Raw genomic sequence first — 8,263 nt, 5'->3', positions numbered from 1 at the left:
CTCCTAGGAGAGCCCCGAACCTGGGTAAGATGCGTCGGCATACCTATCTGCGCTTTATCCCGTTTCCAGGCACCGGCGACGTATTACTCTCCCCCACCATGATAAGCCATCCTTTGGCATATGTCGCACGACACCCCCAACAGTCACCTCGGGAATCTACGAGTTGCGTGCCAAAACATACATCAAGTGAATCAATAGAGCACCCCATTGTCACCACGGGTATCCCATGCAAGACACACATCAAGTGTTCTCAAATCCATAATAGTATTCAATCTGATAATAGTTAAACCTCAAAGGTAAAACTCAATTCATCACAACAAGGTAGAGGGGGAGAAACACCATATGATTCAACTATAATAACAAAGATCGCGGTACATCAAGATCGTGCCAAATCAAGAACATCAGAGAAAGAGAGATCAAACACATAGCTACTGGTACATACCCTCAGCCCCGAGGGTGAACTACTCCCTCCTCGTCATGGAGACTGCCGAGATGATGAAGATGGCCACCGGTGATGGTTTCCCCCTCCGGCAGGGTGCCGGAACGGGCTCCTGATTGTTTTTTGTGGCTACAGAGGCTTGTGGCGGCGGAACTCCCAATCTAGGTTTCTTTCTGGGGGTTTTTGGATTTATAGGATTTTTGTGTCGGTTTCAAGTCAGGGGGGTCCATGAGGCAACGATAAGGTAGGGCGCGCCCCCCACCCTTGTGGATGCCTCGTGGCTCCTCTGGTCCATCTCCGATAATTCATGGGCTTCTTCTGGTCCATAAAAAATCATCGTAAAGTTTTAGCTCGTTTGGACTCCGTTTGGTATTCCTTTTCTGTAAAACTCAAAAACAAGGAAAAAACCAGAAACTGGCACTAGGCTCTAGGGCAATAGGTTAGTCCCAAAAATAATATAAAATAGCATATAAATGCATATAAAACATCCAAAATAGATAATATAATAGCATGGAACTATAAAAATTTATAGATACGTTGGAGACGTATGAAGATCGTCCCCAGAAAATCTGCATACCCCATCGGGCGGATCAAACTAGAGGCCGCATTCGGCGATGAGTACAACTACAGAACAGAGTTTCTAATGTTTGAAGTGGTCAAGATCAAGAGCCCATATAATGCTTTGTTCAGGCGGACGGCTTATGCTCATTTCATGGCTCGACCATGTTATGTGTATCTCAAGCTCAAGATGCCTGGGCGAAGGGGCACTATCACGGTCGATGGTGAAAGAAAAATTCCTTGTGTGTGTGAATAAGGGGATACGGCTAATGTTGAGTCGGCCTACGCGGCGGAGGAGTTGAAATTCTACACATCCAATGTTGACCCGGCTGATATGATGTCCCTAAAGAAACCCATCATAGAAACAACCCCCCCCCCCACTCAAGTTTAAGTCAGCCGAGGACATGAAACAGGTTGACTTCACCCCGGGCGACTCATCTCAGCAGTTCACTATTGGGACTTGCATGGATCCCAAATAGGAAACCGCGCTCATTGAGTTCATCTGTGAGAATCGGGACATCTTTGCATGGAAACCTTCTAACATGCCTGGTGTACCGAGAGAATTCGCTGAGCACCACCTTAATGTTGACCCTAAGATGAAACCAGTCCGGCAATACCTCCATCGTTTTAACAAGGAGAGACGCAAAGCTATTGGGGAAGAAGTGGCCCGGCTCCTAGCTGCCGGGTTCATCGTGGAAGTATTTCATACTAGGTGGCTGCCCAATCTAGTGCTTGTCCTAAAGAAGAACGACACTTGGCGTATGTGTGTTGACTACACAGATCTCAACAAGGCTTGTCCCAAAGACCCGTTTGCCCTCCCCTGCATTGATCAGATCATCGATTCCACTGTTGGGTGTGAAATTTTATGTTTCCTGGATGCTTACTCCGGCTATCATCAGATAAAGATGGCCGTTGAGGACCAGGAGAAGACGGACTTCATCACACCTTTTGGGGCTTTCTGCTATGTCTCGATGCCTTTTGGGCTTAAGAGTGCAGGGATGACTTATCAGCGTTGCGTGAAGAATTGTTTTCACAATCGGATTGGACACAATGTTCATGCTTACATTGATGATATTGTGGTCAAATCTCAGAAGAAGGAAACACTGCTGGAGATATCAAGGAAACCTTTGACAATCTTCGGGTTTATAAGATGAGCTTAACCCAGCCAAATGTGTGTTCGGGGTTCGTGCAGGTAAATTGCTTGGTTTTCTGGTGTCTGGGCGAGGCATTGAAGCTAATCCAGAGAAAATCAAGGCTTGCCAAGCCGGCCAACTTCAATGATGTTCAACGTATGCCAGGCCTGCTTTGAGCCGGCTCATAAGCCGCCTCGGTGAGATGGCAATTCCTCTGTATCAGATGCTAAAAAAGACTGACAACTTCGTTTGGAGTGATGATGTGGATATAGCTTTTGAAGCCCTTAAGAAACAGTTGGCTGAGCCGCCTGTCTTAGCTGCCCCTATCGACAAAGAGCTTATGCTCTTGTACATTGCTGCCAATAACAAAGCGGTAAGTGTTGCAGTTGTCATGGGGCGCAAGGAGGTTGGGAAAGAATATCGTGTCCAACAAGCATTCTAATATGTCAGCGAAGTTTTGACAGAATCCAAGCAGAGATATCCACATTGGCAGAAACTGCTGTTTGGTGTCTTCATGGCTAGTTGCAAGCTGAAGCACTATTTCCAGGAACACCCCATCACTGTGGTTAGCTCCGCCCCATTTGGAGATATCATCCAGAACAGGGAAGCCAATGGTCGGGTTGCTAAGTGGGCAATTGAGCTTGGGCCACATCATCTGAAATACATGCCCCAAACAGCTATCAAGTCTCAAGGACTAGTGGATTTCATCAACGATTGGACTGAACTTCAAGTTCCCAAAGAGAAGCGAGACAACACTTATTGGACAATTCACTTTGATGGCTCCAGACAGTTGGAGAGCTCTGGGGCTAGAGTTATCTTATCTTCCCCAAGAGGTGATAAATTTGTTATGTTCTGAGGATCATGTTTCCCTGTACTAACAATGCAGTTGGGTACGAAGCTCTCCTCCATCGTCTCTGTATGGCTAAGCAGATGAACCTTAGATGGATCAGATGCCTCGGCGACTCTGACTTGGTTGCTCAACAAGTTTATGGAAAGTGTGTCGGGGTAATTGACCACGGGTACCCCGAAGATGGCAAGACAACATTTCAAGACATCGGGGCTAGCAAAGCCCCTCAGTCCGACTGCTCAGGCCGCCCCAGACGGCCCCCTGTCCGACTACCCGGGCCAGCTCGCCACCTGGCTGCCCAGCCTGCTCTCCGTCCGCCTGTTCCAGTCGGTCTGCTACGTGAAGTCAACTACAGCGTCCCCTCGGACACGACACGGATGAGATGGTTGTACCCAGCACTGTTAACGACTAGTAGTGGCGACATCATCTATAGTATACTTGTCCCTGGGCACTATTTTATAAAGTGCACTAGGGACAAGGAGGCATGCACATCACGCACATACACTCTCATGGGCATGGTACCCCATGCCCACCTGTCCACCATGCCACTACCTAGCTTAGGAAGTAAGCTACCCCAAGCCTATATATATGGTCACACATCCATCCATCAGGAGGAGGAACGCCCACGGCCAGAAGCCATTTGGCCACAAGAGCATGCATGCTCATCCGGCCACCCGCATATACAAAGTCAGATGCCTATGGCACTTACCTTAGATACAGCTCCAGGAACACTCTGTACTGCAGATATACCACATATATATAGACATGCAGGAGTAGGGGTATTATCTCTTCGGAGAGCCCCGAACCTGGGTAAATCACCGCGTGATACTTGCATACACGTCCCCGAATATTCCACGACATTCTTGCCCTCACCTCAAGCCACCCCGTGGCATCTGTCGACTCGCGGTATCCCCTGCCGACTGATGCGAGAATACTCCGATAGTTGGCGCCCACCATGGGGCAAGCTGCTGTTGGAACGGCGGTCCGGGCGTCTCTCCAGCCACGCTCGAGGGCTCGACATCAACTCGCCCCCGAGGTGGCCGCGCAAGGCGGCACGCCTTCGTCAGCGGCCTCGCCATCTTTGTCACCTCCATCGTGATGTCGTCGTCGCCTCTCTGGCCGCGCTCGAGGGCTCGACATCGACACATCCATTGGGCAGCTGCACGGGACGGCGCGTCCGTGTAGTCGACCTCGACATCGGCGGCCTCACTCTCTTCTCCGCGGACGCCCGGCGCTAAGCGCCTCACCAACTCCTCGCGAGCGTCTGCGGCCCCGCGCCCCACTGTCCAGGCAGCAGCAGTGCTGCTCAGCATCATTGCCGAGTCCGGCCAGTGCGTGCTCGTCTTCCTCCTGCTGCTACCTGCTCATCCTCGTACCTGAGTTCCCACGCTGTGCTTGCTCCAGCTCACTTCCATATACAAGCCAGATAATGGCTATATATATAGCCTGTACACTTCCCAGATGCAAGCAATATATGACTAGAACACTGCTCGTATCGCAACCAGATCACGGCCAAATACTAACCAGACTATAGACAGACACTACACATAATTCAGTCAGATGCAAGTCGGACACTTGCCCATGCACTCCAAAAATTCATTGCAGTGCCACCTCGCCGTAGCTGCTCCTGCTGTGTCCTCGAGCTGCTTCGCTCGCCTCCACCTTGAGCACCAGTGGTGGCCACGCACCCACTCCTTGACCGGCCACCGTCCCGCTGCCGTGCCTTTGGCCGGCTCCGCCTCGCCGCTGCGACCGGCCGACTCCTGCAGCACCCGGCCGTCAGGTCACTGGCGCCCCCGTATCCGGCATCGTCCCGCTCCACATGGCCACCTGCTCCGCCCGGCGACCCCGTTCGTCTGTTCTGCAGCCACCTCCGCACATGCTGGGTCCGCCAGTCTCCGGCCTCTCCAGCACTCGGCCGCCCCGCTGGCTCCGGACTCGCCAACACCCGGCCGCTGCCTCGATCCACCGCCATCAGCGCGCGCGTGCGCCGCGCCGGTTCCCCTCCTCCTCCGCCTCCACAGGCCCATGCCGCGCCTCCTCCAACCCCGTCCGTGCCAGGCCGGACCCCGCCACTCGGTCGGCCCTCCGCCTGCCGGCTCCAGCGCACCTGGCCGCCTGCCGGCTCCCGCCACTCGGTCGGCCCTCTGCCTGCCAGCTTCGCGCGTCCCCGCCGGCTCCCCCGGCTGACTGCTGTGGTCGGTGTCGGTGTTCTAGGAACGGGGGTCCCCAAACTTGCCTACCTGCGGCCCGCGGCGTGGCTGAGCCAGCAGGCAGTACGGCCCATCTTCACCAACAAAGCATCCAAGACCCTCGCGAGGCGGACGACGCAAGACCTCCTCTGGAGTGTCCTAGCTAGGCAGGCTCACGAGGAGCGGAGATATCAAGGCAAGGTGAACCTCACGAGGCTCTCGTGACGTGAGCCGTGACGATCGGCGCCAGGCGGGCGCCAGCGCGCGCAGCGTCCTTGTTTCCTCTTTGGTGCAAAGGAGGCAAGCGCAGCCGCGGAGTACCAAGGCCTCGGGCAAAGGTTGCCATTTCGGTGCAACAAGACCAAGACCATGGACTACAAGATGGAGGTCGTCGTGGAGCCCAGAGCAGCGTCACCGCCAGAACTTGGTGCAGGTGAAGACTACTTTTGTCAGGATAGCTTGTACTAGCTGTCCCCCTTCAAATTAGCCCGCCATTGTTAGCTCCCTTCCCGCTCGATATTTGGGAAGAGGACCAGGGCCTCTATAAATAGGACTAGCCACCACAGTGGAGGAGAGGATCTCATCTTGGCTAGAGAGACCACCCCCACGCACACAAGCTCACCGAGCACAAGAACGCCTCAGCCTTAGGAGGCCGTTCTTCCCTTGTATTGTTCATCATCAGCCCAAGAGGCAATCCACCACCACCACACTGGAGTAGGGTATTACACCATAATGGTGGCCTGAACCAGTATAAACTCGGTGTCCTTCTGTGTTGTGAGTTCGTCGAGTTCGTCCGCAAGATCCTAGCGAGCTAGAGCGTAGATCGGTTGGAGGGAAAGACTTCGCGCGCACCCCTGTGTTCGAACCTTAAGGGTTTGCCGGAACCCCACACCCCGACATTTGGCGCGCCAGGTAGGGGTGCGCCGTAGCTTCCCTTCCATCAGTTCGTCACTCCGTCGTCTCCATGTCGGATGCTCGCCGCGCTCGAGCTGAGCGTCGGGCCGCCCTTTCCGCCCGTGTCGCTCAGACGGATCCCGTCGGCGGGCCGCCTCGTCGTTCTCCGTCCCCCGCCGCCAACGCTGACACCAGCCCGGTGGGAAACGAGTAGCGGGCGTCCTTGCAACATCCTTCGGTGCGGCAGGACGGCCGCACCACTACTCCATTGCTCACCCCTGCTGGCTCTTCGTCTCACGCGCACCGCGCTCCCATGGAGGCACGGGCCGCGCTCATCACGGCGAACGAGCTCCTGCGTTACCGCCCCGTCGACGACGTCTATGCGGAGTGGCTCGACCGCGTCGCCGAGCTCGTCCGTGCCGCGGGGGGATCTCTGGCGTCGTCCCACCCTCTGCCTCCCCCTTAGCAGGTCGTGGGCGACGGGGCTCGTGGCATGCCTCCGCCGCCTCGACCACAAGACGGTGCCTTGGCGCCAAGGCGCGCACCTCTGCGCCGTGATCCGCCGCGCCCGACGCTCGCGCGTGACGAAAGGAGCTACCAAGAAATCCCGCGGCCGCGAGAAGCTGCGCCAGCGCTCCCCACACCACCTCATCAAGACCGCGCGCCACCTGCAGTGGCACAGCGTGGACCGTGCCAAGACCAAGCTCCGCCCCCAAAGCGGGCCCCGGCAACCACGACAGGCTGCTACGCCTTCACCCCTCAGCTGTGTAGCGTTGCCTGGCCAGGCAAGTTCAAGCCAGATCCGCCTTCTCGGTACGACAGCACCGTCGACCCCGTAGAGTTCCTGCAGCTCTATGAGTTGAGCATCGAAGCGGCCAACGGCGACGGAAAAGTCATGGCGAACTGGTTTCCCATGGCTCTCAAGGATGGGGCCCGCTCCTGGCTCCTGAACCTGCAGCACGGCTCGATCTCCTCCTCGGACGAGATGCGCGACCGCTTCATCGCCAACTTCCAGGGCACTCGTGACCGCCCACCGGTCGCGGGCGACCTACGCCGCATCAAGCAACAGCAAGGAGAGACCCTCCAGAAGTACATCCAGCGCTTCAACAGCACACGCCTCAAGATCCCCAAGGTCACGGACGAGGCCATCATCTCCGCGTTTTCCGACGGCGTCTGCGATGTCAAGATGAAGGAAGAGCTGGCTATCCATGAAGAGCTTTGCACATCTCAGGAGCTGTTCAACCTGGCGACCAGGTGCGCAAGAGCCGAGGAGGGGCGCCTCTCTCTCCTTGAGCTGCCAGCTGCAGGAGTGGAGGAAAAGAAGACCAAGGCCAAGGACGTGAAGCGCAAGGAGGCAGTAGTGCTCGTAGCAGAGCCCGACACCAAGCGAGGCAGAGATCAGCCCGAGTCATCCAAGAACGGCCGCCCATTCTGCGCCTTGCACAACCTGAACACCCACAACACCAGCGACTGTCAAGAGCTCAGAGCCATTCAGGAAGGACGCTTCGGCCGACGCCCCGAGCGCAACGACCGGGGCTACGGCCGCGGAGGAGGACGCGGAGGCGGACGCTGGGATGACCGTGGCCCATGCCAGGAGTGGCGTGACCGGCCTCGTGAGGACCGTTGGCAGGACAAACCTCGTGAGGGCGCCTGGAGGGACCCGCCTCATGAGGATCGCCCCCAGGGCAATGCTGGTCTTCCCCCGTTCCTGTCGCCAAGGAGGAACGACCACCACCACCAGGATGAGGGGGCTGGGGGCTTCCAGGAGCCGCACGCGGTCGCTTGCATCTTGGGCGGCGCTCAAGCCCTAGCCTCTCAGCGCGTCTTCAAACAGTTCGCTCGCGAGGTGAACGTGGCGCTCCCCAAGCTCGGGGCCACCGCCCGCTCCGGTGGTCCCAATGCGCCATCACCTTTAGCTCAGGTGACCAGCTCAAGTACGCAGCCACCACTGGCACACTCCCTATGCTGTGCTCCCCGGTCATCAGCAATGTGCAAGTCACCAAGACTCTCATCAACGGCGGCGCAGGACTCAACGTCCTATCGGCCGACACGTTCGACAACCTCCAAGTGCCCTATGAGCAGCTCCAGCCAACCAAGCCTTTCTCAGGAGTGACTGGCGGTTCCACCACACCAATAGGGCAAGTCCGCCTGCCTGTCACCTTCGGGGAGCGCAAGAATTACCGCACCGAGCTCATCGACT

This window comes from Triticum urartu, chromosome 7A (genome assembly GCF_056163025.1).
Source record: "Triticum urartu cultivar PI428250 chromosome 7A, HENAU_Tu73, whole genome shotgun sequence".
Taxonomy (NCBI): domain Eukaryota; kingdom Viridiplantae; phylum Streptophyta; class Magnoliopsida; order Poales; family Poaceae; genus Triticum; species Triticum urartu.
The sequence above is the reverse complement of the archived record's forward strand: the minus strand, read 5'-3'. Positions refer to the sequence as shown.